Source organism: Perognathus longimembris, chromosome 19 (genome assembly GCF_023159225.1).
Source record: "Perognathus longimembris pacificus isolate PPM17 chromosome 19, ASM2315922v1, whole genome shotgun sequence".
NCBI classification, from domain to species: domain Eukaryota; kingdom Metazoa; phylum Chordata; class Mammalia; order Rodentia; family Heteromyidae; genus Perognathus; species Perognathus longimembris.
This window is the reverse complement of record NC_063179.1, coordinates 7303256-7316871: the sequence shown is the minus strand read 5'-3', so window position 1 is coordinate 7316871 and position 13616 is coordinate 7303256. Positions and strand designations below refer to the sequence as shown.

General features: G+C 39.4%; 1 protein-coding gene across 2 annotated transcripts in view; it reads right to left on the bottom strand.

Annotated features, from left to right (window-relative positions):
• The window catches only part of Trio (trio Rho guanine nucleotide exchange factor), a 272642-nt gene that overhangs the window by 228227 nt on the left and 30799 nt on the right, over window positions 1–13616 (bottom strand). The gene's annotated exons all lie outside the window — the stretch shown is intronic.

Below are 13616 nucleotides of genomic sequence, written 5' to 3'. Positions count from 1 at the left end.
GCCTTTCACTTCAATTTCAAATGAGTCCAAATTTAGACTGTGCTTTGGAACAAAGTGAAAAGTATCTTGCAGCATGGTTTTATAGTTCTTTAATATCCACTGGATGACTCATAGGTATGTATCACAGGGGCCAGGTACTTTCATTTCTAAAAAAGGAATACATTTGAGTGTTGGTTAGGCTGGCCTACAGCTTGATGGCCTGGTGACCAGGCATGAAAAACAAGGGAGAGGCTAATGTCTCCACTTCAGGCCAAGTGGTTTTAAAAACCAAAATCTAGTTTAAAATGTCATACTTGCTGGGTGCTGGTGGCTCATGCCAGTAATCCTAGCTACTCAGGAGGCTGAGTACAAGTAGAAATCAATCTCTTTCTCTCTAGCAGTTCTCATGGGATAGTACCCTCAAAACAGAAAAAAAAAATTCTTCTCTAAAAGATGGAATTTTAAAAATTCACATTACATACACCCCATGTCTACCTCCTATATAATGGGTTTGTTACTAAAAAACTTCAGTAAGACAGCAAGTATATAATACTGGTCTATTTCAATGCGCCCCTAACTAGAAACCAATCCACACATATTAAACCCAACCCATTTGTGACAACTTTAACTGCTTTGCCAGTATCAGCCTTTACAAAAGCCAGAAAGAAAGAAACAAAGGAGGGTGGAAGGAGAATGGGTCTTAATATGGGGGAAAATGGCAAGGCCCAGGTGCTCAGAATAAAATTACTGAAAATGCTTGTGACTAATGGCAGGATCCACTTATATTTTAGGGGAAACCACCACCCCTCCAACCACTGTTGTTGTTTGTTTCCTGACATCAGTATGAGATGGATGTGAAAAACACCAAAGACTTATTAACAATTTTTCACTTGAAGAAGAGATATTAACACGCAAAAACAATTCTACTGAGAGATGAACACAGATTTCAGAAGGTTACAAGCGCCTAGTTACTAGATACCTCAAGACTTATGAAAACACTAATTTTTCAAATAAGTTTTATAATAATTCGCAGAAATGACCTACTAATTAGAGCCACAAAAGTCTAATACACGAATCCAGGAAGTAAAATCCTATCTTCTGGGCTTTGGACAAAACCTCCTAAGTACAAAGGCTGAAGAAGCCCATATTTAAAAATCATGGCTAATATCATTGCAAATTTATGACAAATAATTTCCAGGTATGATTAGAACAGCTGTAGTATTATTCTCCCTTCCAAACATCTCTATTGTTATTTGATATAATGATACTCACTGACAGGACAAAAATCTATTCTACCCAAGATCTCTTCTACAATCACACAGAAAAAAAGACTGGAAGGCAGCAGTCAACAAAAAAAATTTTTTTTTTTTTTTGCCAGTCCTGGGGCTTGGACTCAGGGCCTGAGCATGGTCCCTGGCTTCTTTTTGCTCAAGGATAGCACTCTGCCACTTGAGCCACAGCGCCGCTTCTGGCCATTTTCTGTATATGTGGTGCTGGGGAATTGAACCCAGGGCCTCATGTATACGAGGCAAGCACTCTTGCCACTAGGCCATATCCCCAGCCCAACAAAATATTTTTTAAAAATTATTATTTGGGGCTGGGGATATAGCCTAGTGGCAAGAGTGCCTGCCTCGGATACATGAGGCCCTAGGTTCGATTCCCCAGCACCACATATACAGAAAACGGCCAGAAGCGGCGCTGTGGCTCAAGTGGCAGAGTGCTAGCCTTGAGCGGGAAGAAGCCAGGGACAGTGCTCAGGCCCTGAGTCCAAGGCCCAGGACTGGCCAAAAAAAAAAAAAAAAAATTATTATTTGCTGGGCATCCGTGGCTCATACCTATAATCCTAGCTACTCAAGAAGCTGAGATCTGAGGATCAAGGTTTGAAGCTACCCAGGATATAAAAGTCTGTGAGACTCTTATCTCTAATTAAATCACAGAAAAAGCCAGAAGTGGTATGGTAGCTCGGGTGGTAGAGTGCTAGCCTTGATCAAAAGGAGCTTATGGACAGTGCCCAGGCCCAGAGTTCAAGCTTCAGCAATGGCCAAAAAAAAAAAAAGTGTGTGTGTGTGTATGTGTAATTATTAAATGGAAATATTGCCCAAGGAAAGGCCAGAGGGTACATGTGTATGAAAGATTATAACACTTGCATTAGTCAATATGAATCCTATTTACAACCATCATTGTTCTTGGCACCAAGGCTTAGGGCTGAGATGGGAGCTAAACAGGAAATACAGATCACTTGACTTGCCTAAAGCAAGTACTGCCCAGAGCACACTTCAAGTATAAGGTGTCTGCTCAATGGAAGCATCGAATTAGAAGAGCAAAGATGACTAGTAAGCAACAAGGCTGCAACCACAAAGAATTCTTCGCCAAGAGCTGGATGTTTTATCCAACAGGGTAACCACAAAGAAAGCACTGAGCTTCCTTAAGATTATCCTAGAGAATGTCCAGCCTTGCTCCCACCAACCCATACTCCCACAACCTAACTCAAAATTTTCACAAAACACCAAAAACTTTCAACGCATTACACATTCTAGAAAACCTGAAAGGAAGTGTTTCATGATGAGACTTTAAGAGATAAGATCCAAGTTTTCGTCTCAAAGTATATTTGTAATATTTAGGACATAAAAGTTTAGCAAGAAAAATAAAACTACTGCACATCGACACAGCCCAGAATTAAGACAGAGCTAATAGAAAGCAAATACAAACATATTCAGGCACCTGAATCTTTATATAATTTTCTCAATATCTAACAAAAACAATAAATAGCCTGTTCAAAGCCTCAACCTTATTGTCAGGTGCCCTTCAGAGAATATGGGGCAGTGAATGGCACATTGCAAAAACAAAGCTCTACGATCCAGTACCTGAAGAGGCCATGGAATAGGGGAGTCTCAAAGTCTCAAGACAACACATTTCAAGTAATACATAGTATTCTTTCCATTCTTATAACATACGGCTGTTGCTAAGGTGAACAACAAGATTTTAACAAAAACATTCAAAAATCCACATGTGATAAGTTGTGCGAGTCATTCAGTTACTGAGAGGCTGGATTTTCAGTAGAACAGGCAACTGTCCAGACAGCTGGCTTAGTATTCCTGAGACCTAGGCCTATCAGCAGTCCTCTTTAGCAGACCCTTGAGACCACATCAGAGCTACAGGAATAACTATCTGGAATCTATCTTCCCTTAAAGCCATGGCCTCTTGGATAAATTTTTAAACAAATGATTATTTCAGAATGAATGCAAATAATAGTTGGCCAGGCTCCTGACGGTCCCAGAATACCCAAAGTAACAATAAATAGCCTCTAGAGATCCAGAAGGTGAGAGCAGAAATAGTGTCCCCAAGGATTCCTCAGCAAGTAAAGCGTAAGACAGTACAGAGTTTACGCCAGCTTAAATTTAAAAGCCCACTACAGGAGGGGGAAAATTGAGACCAATAATTAAGCAACAGTGTGGAATATCTTTGCTCCTTCTCATTATTTAGTTGTTGAATGGTATTTTTGGAGGGGAAGAAGGAGAGTTTTACTTTGCAAGATAAACATACTTTCTAAAAATATAGCAAGCAATGATTTAACACTTTGGGGATGTAATAATTATTCTAAGAGTGTTTTTTCTATAAATTGGTAAAAACAAAACAAAAAAAAACACCAACCTGTAAAAAACCAAACAAACAAAAAAACCCCAAACAAGTCTTCAGCTAAATGCTGATGACTCACATTTTAATCCTATCTATATTGGAGGCTGGGATAGGAGGATTTGAGTGCAAGACTAGACGGAGCAATAAGACCCCTTTCTCAACTGATGGCTGGAAATGGTGATACGTACCTGTCATTCCAGCTAATGGAAAGCCTAAAACAGAAGGATCACAATCCAGGATCAGTCTAGGTGTATGCTCAGGCAGGAAGTGAGGCCTTACCTCAAAAATAAAACAAAAAAGGACTAGCTGGAAATGTGGCTCATCAGCATACACTGCTACAAGCCATGAGGCACAGTTCAAATCTCTGTACCTCCAAAAGAGTAACTTCCAGTCATGTATTTCTTCATTATTCATATTTATTGGACATCTACAGTTAAACAGAGAAGAGGGAAAACAACCTGTTTAAACCTCAATCTGCTTGTTGGAGAAGACAAATTAAAAGTAACAACACAGGTAACCCAAAATTGCAGTTCCAGAGACTCAATTAAGGAAGAAGCAATTAAAGAAGACTTCAATCAGCCTGAAGCACACAAACAGGACATGATAAGGGGTCAGACTCCAGAGATGAAGAACAGGCTACCGTGAGCCCTAAAAAGACTTCCCACATCTTAGCTCCTGGAAGCATCTGGCCCTCTGTACTCCAGCATTGTCTACTGGGCTGCGGAAGAAGATACGGAAATGGTGCTTGTTCAGAGAAAAAGTGCCAGAGGACCAATGCCTGGTGGCTATGAACCAAAGAGGAGGGGCATAAATGCCAGTCATATGCCACTTTGGCTCCAAAGCAGGTAAAGTGAAGCTTCTCATTTTCTTTTGCTCCACCTGATAAAAAAGGTGGGTCGCCGGTGGCTCACACCTGTAATCTTAGCTACTCAGGAGAGGCTGAGATCTGAGGATCCTGGTTCAAAGCCAGCCTGGGCAGGAAAGTCAGTGAGACTCTTCTCTCTAGTCAATCACCAGAAAACTGGAAGTGGCACTGTGGCTCAAGTGGTAGAGTGCTAACCTTGAGCTGAAGAGCTCAGGGACAACACCCAGGCCCAGAGTTCAAGCCCCACAACCGGGGGAAAAAAATCGTTAGAACGCCAAATTCATACTGAGGGAACACTTCCCCTATATGGAGGAATTAATTTGATTCTTAAAAGATAGCATTAGCTAGGCGCTGGTAGCTCAGATCTGTAATCTAACTGCTCAGGAGGCTGAAATCTGAGGATTGCAGTTTTAAGCAAGCCAGGGCAGGAATGTCTGTGATACTCTTTAAAAAACCTACTCAGAAAAAGTTGGAAGTGGCTCAAGTGGTAGAACACCAGCCTTGAACACAGAGACTCGGGCAGTGCCCAGCCCTTGAGTTCAAACCACAGGACCAGCAAAAAAAAAAAAGAAAGAAGAACAGTGAACATTTCAATAGGTACTGTCCTAGAAAGGAAAATAAAATGTAGAAAACATAAGATTTAATCAGAGGAGATGTGCAATACTGTGCTTTTTATTACTTCATGGAATTTTCTCACAAAGTAGACTTCACAGTTCTCACTAATTTTTATACTTTAGTACTCAACAAAATTAAGTATTAATACTACTAAATATTTATAGTATCATTAATCAACCTTTTATGATTATGCAGGCAAGTTTTGCCTTATCTCTGGACAAATAAGACACTATACAGTATAAGCCAGTTGGCTTATACAGTATAGTTTGTTTCATTTCTAAAACTTAAGTCTTACTGCCCACCCTTTGGCAAGAATTTCTATCAGATATGCATGTCCCAAAGTTGAAGCGTGTCTTTGTGGCAATCGGAGAGCTGATATTAAGATTCCTAGGCACAAGGTGCCTCCTCAGTTAAAGATGGTGAGCTCATTTGGCAGGTGTTTTCATTACTCACTGAGTCTGGCAGATGACTAAACAGCAGGAGCCCTATATACTTCACAGAGCAGCCCCCTTCTGAAATAATAAGATAAACAACTCCAGTTTACCAACTCCTCAGGCCACTCAGTTCAGAGAAATCACTATTGAATGAGATGAAAAAAATCCAGTCCAAAGATTTGAAAAGAAAGAGCTAAAAGTAGTAACATGAAACTCAATGTGTGGGAAGTGATGTTTACTCTGAAAATATTAGTCATAAATACAGGTCCACAAAGGTCTTAGAAGACAAGAAGGAGAAAAACAAGAAAAAAAATCTGTGGATTCCAGAGAGTTCTTTAAGGAAGCCAGCCAGACCCAGGATTCTGAATCCCCATCAATGTGAAGTGTGAAAACTACCTAAGAAGGACAGTTAGGGAAAGTAAACCATGTTAAGGAGCTTCTTACGATTATGATTGCTAAAACTGAAGAAGCTTTAGAGTTTTCAACTTCTAAAGGGCACTTAAGTAGAAGGTTAAGAACAAAGAGTTAAAAAATAAGGAACAAGCCGGACACTGGTGGCTCACACCTATAATCCTAGCCAGCCTGGGCGGAAAAGTCCATGACACTCTTATCTCCAGAAAACTACTCAGAAAAGGCTGGGAGTGGAACTGTAGCTCAAGTGGCTGGGCACTAGCCTTGAGCAAAAGTAGTTCAGGACAGTGCCCAGGCCCAAAGTTCAACCCCACCCCCCCAACAAGGTAATTAAAACTAAAAAGTTATAAATTATACACTGTATTTAAGAATGTCTTCCGTGTTATGTTTGAGGGGTTTTTTTTGGTCCTATAGCAGTCATTCTTAAAATATGAGTTTAACACTTGTAACTGTTGTCTCAGAAAGCATACCTTTTACAGTACTAACTCCTGCAATCTGTAAAACTGATTCAACCATTATCCCTCCTCCACTTTTGTTGTTGTTATCCTATGTCAGAAGAAACTACACAGCCTCTTTTCATGAGCAGCAAGTTCATATGGTGCAGTTGCCAAGCCTTTAAACTGCCTGATAGCCTAACCACAAGCTGTATAAATTGTTCAGGAAATGACTAGAAGAAACCACATTATTTATTGAAAACAAAGCCAATATTGGATAACTTTCCCTAAAAGGCTACAATCACAAAAATTTACATGTTGTCCAAGTTCATGAACTAACTAAATGCACTTTAAGCAAGATCACACCGTAATACTATGTGGGAATGGTGTCACACATAAGCAATCCCAATCATCAGGAGACAAAGTCAAAAGGATCACAAGCTTAATGCCAGCTGGGCTGGAGATCTTGTCAAAAAAGAAAAAGCAAATTAAAGAAATAGAAAGTAGGAGAAAGAGGGAGAAGAGGGTAAAAAGGAGGAATAACAGAAAGAGGGGGATAAACGATAAGGCAAATCCTAAAAAGAATTTCAGCCTTCATGAGGCTCTGCTTAGTGAGACTGACCAAATGCTCACATGTCTATCTCAAGGAAACACTCCCCCTCTCCGCTAGGACCTTGTTCACTTGTCATCAACGTCTCCTGAACCACTTGCACTCAATTTGCCTGGCCCTCCGAATCTCATCCTTTCTGTTTCACTGTGTCCAGACAGGGACATCTTCTCTTCTATATACCTTCATCACACCTCTACACACAACTCACCTGTGAGAGGTTGGCTAGAAAAATAAAATAAAATTTGGGGAAGATAATGCAATTCCAAAAAAAGAGCACAAGAAGCTCAAGGCCAGGTCTACACCACAACATATCTACTCTTGAAGCCCTGTAACCCTTAGTAGTGAGTGTGTGTCTCTGAGCCTTCCTTTTCCTCAATGATGAGATGGAAAGAAAACTGCCTGCACATCAGAGGGACAAAGGCAGGGCTACAAGAGATAACCCACAGAAAAGCCCAGTAACAGACCTGAGCACTCCCCCTAACCAACCATCACAGTGCTAAGTAGGAGCTCATACAATGCCTTCAAGACAAAACCAGAACATAATACTTTCTCCTTTTGTTTTCTCTGCTTTCCATTCTCCTGATTCCCATTCAGAATCTGAACTTGAACATGACTCTCCTATATGCTGTGTTTGCCTTCAAATGCCCCTGACATTGGTGTCTAAGTAAGATGTGTTACCAAAACAATATGGCATCTGTAGAAAACATCAACATTCATCCTAGAGAAGATACATTTCATTTGTTTTTAAAGATGGTAGGTCTTGGGGGACTCAGGGTATAGGGTGTGGTTGGCAGAGTATGTACTTATCATGCACAAGAACTTGGGTTTAATCCCTAGCACAGCACACACACATTATGTTAGCTCTACAAAAAGAGGCTGGGGCGGGGGGAACTGAGTGGGTCGCTGGAGATCTGATGATCACAGTTCAAAGCCAGCCTGGGCAGAAAAGTCTCTGAAACTCTTATTTCCAATTAACCACCAGAAAACCAGAAGTGGTCCTGTAGCTCAAAGTGGTACAGTGCTAGCCTTGAGCAATAAAACTCAGGGACCCAGGCCCTGAGTTCAAACACCACAACACACACACACACACACACACACACACACACACACACACACACACACACGCTGTAAAATAGGACAAATAAAAGAAACAAGCTGAGTGGCTGGCGGCTCATACCTGTAATCCTAGCTACTCAGGAAGTTGAGATATGAGGATCTCAGTTTGAAGAGAAAGCATGTTACATATACATAGAGGAAAATGTCACAATGAGAACCAGTTTTTGTTCAATGTGTTAACATATCATTAAAATTCCGCTAAAAATATTTACACACTTAAATATTTAATATACACGAAATGTAATGTTTCATTGTTTAATATTCATATAAAGGAACTAGGAAAAACTATAAAAATAAATGCATACAGACATTCTTTTTGAATTTACTTTTGTTGTATTTTTATTGTCTTTAATTAGTTGTACAAAGGAGTTACCGTTCAACAAACCAATAAGTATAACACATCTTAAGCAATATCACCATTTTCATCATCTCCACAGACACCATTTTTCTTACATATTCTTTGTACGTTTTGAGGATCTGTATTTTAATGTAAGTAGAAAAGCAAGCCGTTTATAAACTTCAAGAGAAAGTTAAAGCTATCTATATGTAGTCTCATACTCAAAAGTCAGACCTAACACGCCCTACTTTTTTGTTGGTCTTTTTTTTTAAGTTAAAAATGAGGGGGGGAAAGTGCAATTTGAGTCACTTATTTGGGTGAGAATACTGACAGTCTGCACTCTTCACAAAGACAGAAGAAACAAGGAGTAAAGTTAGTGACCCTCTTTCACTCATTCCCTTTAAAATAACCCTTTAATCTAATGAGAATAAGAACCTCTAGGCGGCATATAATGATTGGTATGGAAATTCAGGCCACACAGACTGAAAATATCAGCTTGTACCAGCTTTTTATCTAGGTTATTTCAAGAAGCTGTGCCAGAGAAAACTTGGAAATATAATTCAAAGGCTCACCATTATCTCTATTACAGCTCATAATAAATGTATCCAGCACATTTTTGACAGTTGTAGGTATAAAATCCATAGAGAAAGGCATGTGTTAAAACACATTACTATTAGTTTATTTAAATGCTTAAACTATGAAAGAATTTTCATAATGCAAAAAGGGAAATGCATTCATATTTCTTCTTAGATAGGTTTAAATTGACCATCTAACATTACAGGACAATTAAAAACAAATACAGGCTGATTCCTCTGACATACAACGAAGAAGTTGCCAGGATTTTATTTGGAGAACTAACTGCTGTCCAGACTTTCACTCATTCTGGGGTACCAAGCCCCTCTGAGAATCCAAGCAGGAATGTTGACAGGAACAGGAGGGGCTGTGCCCAAAATAACTCTTCACTTACTCCAAATGAGTGGACAGTGAAAAAGCCCTTTTCAGTGACCTCCAGTTACAATTGGGGGGGGGGGGGGGGAGGAGAGAATAGGCCCCTGACTGAGTTCTGATAAAAATTAGCACTCAAGTAGAACCCAGTGCTAACATATCCTAATTCAGAACTCAAGTCACAGCTTACACACAAAACGAGAGTCATCTATTTCAGGGACTAAGGGGATGGATAGCTTGGATTGTAATGGAGGTTTGTTTTCAGACAGAGCACCACTAACAGGAGCTTCTGACTCAGCATCATATCGCTCTGACCACTACTGATCAACAGTCCATGCCTTTACATGACCAGGAATGAATCACTTTAAGCCAAATGAAAGAAAAGCTATAAAATTATCACTAAGAGTCATAAATACCTTACCATGACTTTCCTCTACACACTGACTGAGATTTTCAAATCATTATTGTTAGTAAGCTAGTCACCATGTTATCATGGCTGGACACAGAACAGTCCTAGTTTATACCTACTGCTCTAGAATAATTATTAGCAACATTGTTTCACTCGAAAGTATCTGCTCAAACAATACATCATATGATCAGCCTAGCAGTAAGGGATGATAAGCTAAAAATATGTTAGTATTAGAAAGCAACACTTGTTACCTTTCAAGAACCAAGCAATACTGGTTTCTAACAACACCATAGGAAAGTTAAAAGCACACAGTACCAACTCTCCTCTCAAAAATTCAATCTCAACAGACATCTCTAAATCAGCAAAGCTGAGCATGATTCATTTTCTCTTCCTTTTTAAGTACCAGAATTCTTGTAGTGACAACTAACACCTACAAATGACATATTTCCTTTTTGATCTTGCCCCTGGGTTGTGTAGTCTTAACACCACGCATACAAGCAGGCTGCTTCTGTTTGGCAAATCTAAGGCAATAAAGGCCAAATGGAATCTGCCTTAGAGTAACCTTAGGGAAGAGTTAAATGTGGACAAACAAATCTGTGGACTATAAGCTATTGAAAACAACAACTTAAATGTGGGAGATGATTTATATTAAATGTGGGAGATAGATATTAAATGTGGGAGATGATTTAAGAGTGCTTTTCCAAGTATTTAACACGAATATTAATTTTTCCAAATCATTGGCCCACATAAGCTTCCCTGAATGCTCAACTAGGAGCATTTACTCTGATTCTCACACCTCAGGACATAAGCCTTGTCAAAAACCTGAGCCACGCAAAGTAAACAAGCTGCTCTTGTAAATTCAATGGTCATTTTATTTCTAAGTGACTATATCTAATATCAAACCTGTAAGGGGCTGGGAAGGTGGCTTGGTGGTAGAGTGCTTGTCTAGCATGCATGAAGCCCTGGGTTCTAGTCCTCAGTACCACATACAAAGAAAAAGCCAGACGTGGCACTGTGGCCCAAGTGGTACGGCACTAGCCTTGAGCAAAAGAAGCTCAGGGACAGTACCAAGGCCTGAGTTCAAGCCCCAGGACTGCCCCCCCACACCCAAAAAAAGACATGGAAACAAACTTGTAGGTGTGTATGTAAAATATTGAACTGTCCTAAGTCAAAGCCAAACTTTCAAGTGATTATGTTTAAAGAATTAATTTTTCTATCTACATTTGCTTGACAGTAAAAACAAATAGTTACTTGTGGAATGTTCTATGTTTCTTAATTTTAAGATAGCATTTTCAAAGCATATGATGAATTTTTAAGTCCCATGGTGTGGGGGATGTAACCCAGGGCTTCCTGAATGCTAAGCACATATTCTTACATACCTAGCTTACAACATACTTTTAAATGAAAACTAGACACTTGATTTTTTTTTTATCCTAAATGTAACTGTCATTCTTCAGAAATCATTATTCCTTTTCTTTTACTTTTCCCCCCAGTCCTGGAGCTTGAACTCTGGGTCTGGGCACTGTCCATAAGCTCCTTTTGCTCAAGACTAGCATTCTACCACTTGAGCCACAGCACCGCTTCTGGCTTTTGCTGAGTAGTTTATTGGTGATAAGATTTTCACAGACTTTCCTGCCTGGGCTGGCTTCAAACCACAATCCTCAGATCTTAGCCTCCTGAGTAGCTATGATACAGGCGTGAGCCACTGGCGTCTGGCTAGAAAACATTATTTCTAATGCAATGGGAAAACTGTAAAATGACATTCTCTGACTTGTAATATCACATTTCTTTCATAAGGTGTATGGATTCAAACAAATACACAAGTCTACATATCCTATATATCTTCTTGACTAAGAGGTAAATGATTTATAGTATACTACCTAGAATACAAATGCTGTATTATATGGACATATTTCCAAAATAATCATGTATTTTTCAATGTGACAAATCTAATTTTATTTAAAATGCTCAGGTAATTCTAGGGGAAGTGTGGTAGTATGCAGAAATAAGATACCTTGACAAAATCTAAAATAAGATAAAAAAATGCTCAGGTAGATTAAAGTAGACTTAAGTGATCTCATCATTCCTAACCTTCAGAAACATAGGTCTGCAAAACATGCTATGCTTCCATATCTTGGGGTTATTCTACAAGACCTAGTATTCTAGTATATCTAGATATCTACTGCATCTGTAATTTTAATAGTAAAATAATGGAGAATTTGCAGCTCCAAAATATATGACTTATACCAAGGTCAAGCAAAAAATAGAATCCATTGTTATATATTAAAAAGTAGAAGGACTATAAGTGTAGAAAGAGACAGGAGTCCCAGGTAAAGAGTAAGAAAAATAAGAAGGAAAATGGAAAAGTCCTTTAAAAAATTTCTTTTGAATCCCAACAGTCATAAAGAAAAAACTGTAGCTAAGCATGGTGGCATACACCTATAATCCCAACTACTCAGGATCACTGAGTTTTAGGCCAGCTCAAGCAAAGTTAGAAGGCTTCTCTCTCAATAAAAAACAAAAACAAAATATCTGGAGGCAGAACATTTTTTTTTTTTACCAATAGTGAAGTAACAATATCTTATAGCAAGTACCAAATACAAGGCCCTACTTTACTGCTTTTAATCATATAAAAGGCAAAGCAGAAAACTAAAATGAAGGTATCGAGGTAAATGGTTAAACTAGGTCTCCGCATGTGATAAATGTGAAGCTTTAGAATTCTGTTTTAACTAAAAGGAAGGGTTCACCCAATCCTTACCTGAGTTCTCCTAATTGATTCTCCTAATGTTCTTGAAGTGTTCTTAAAGTGGGGCTTATTTTTTCTTTAAATAATAGTGAATTTTAATGGCTAAGAACACCATCAATGCCTGAGATGACTGTTCAGTGACTTTAAAATGCATAGACTGCTCAGGGAACAGCAACAAAGAAGTTACACTATTCGTATGTTTGAATACTGTGTTTTTGAACACACCAATACTGACCAATCACCAGTGGATGGTGATAGGCCTCTCCAAACCAAGCATTTATTTTATTTATTTGTTTGTTTGTTTGTTTTTATATATTTTTGCTGTCAGGTGCTGGAACCTCATACCTATAGTAATCCTAGCTACTCAGAAGGCTGAAATCTGAGGACTGAGGGTCAAAGGCAGCCCAGGCAGACAAATGTTGGGATCTATCCAGTGAAAGGCTAGAATTGGCACTGTTATGACTCAAGTGAGGGCTGGGAACATGGCCTAGTGGCAAGAGTGCTTGCCTCCTATGCATGAAGCCCTTGGTTCGATTCCCCAGCACCACATATACAGAAAACGGCCAGAAGTGGCGCTGTGGCTCAAGTGGCAGAGTGCTGGCCTTGAGCAAAAATAAGCCAGGAACAGTGCTCAGGCCCTGAGTCCCAGGGCCCAGGACTGGCAAAAAAAAAAAAAAGACTCAAGTGACAGAGCAAAAAAGCTCAGGATGGGTGCCCAGACCCTGAGTTCAAAGCCTAGGCCTGTACCAAAAAAAATTATTTTGCTGCTCATAAAATTTGGAAGTCTTTATAGGATGCAGGATGGAGTGTCCCTCTGCTCCACTAGAGTTCTACAGACCCAACTCAGTCAGGTCTTTTACAGAATCTACTCTGATACCTTCAGCCAAGGTTCAAGGATAACACCTATCACTGATATATCCTGTAGTTTGTAAACCTGTGCTTACACCTCCAAAATGTATCCATCGGTTTAACAATGTGTTTTTGGCTTTCAGTTTGCCTCATTGTAAATCTATCCACCCGAATCAATCCTATGATTTTTAAACATTCTCCTGCCTCTGTGTAATCACAACACTCACAAT